Below are 263 nucleotides of genomic sequence, written 5' to 3' on the forward strand. Positions count from 1 at the left end.
TGATAAGATGAGTAATGAAATGAACGAATCAGTCATCCAAGAAATAAATTAGCGAATAAATGGACGACTGAATGCATGAATAAATGAGTGAATGAGTGAGTGCTCCCTTCCTCATCTCCCAATATAAAATCACAAGGCCTGATCACAAGCACCCTTCTGCATGATCACAGACAGGACTCCCCGGCCTTTGACAATCATCTGAGAATTTTCCCAATTTTTTTTTTTTTTTCAATTGCATGGTGGAGAGGATCTGTGCATGATGA

The sequence above is a fragment of the Penaeus monodon genome, chromosome 15, assembly GCF_015228065.2.
Source record: "Penaeus monodon isolate SGIC_2016 chromosome 15, NSTDA_Pmon_1, whole genome shotgun sequence".
NCBI lineage: Eukaryota > Metazoa > Arthropoda > Malacostraca > Decapoda > Penaeidae > Penaeus > Penaeus monodon.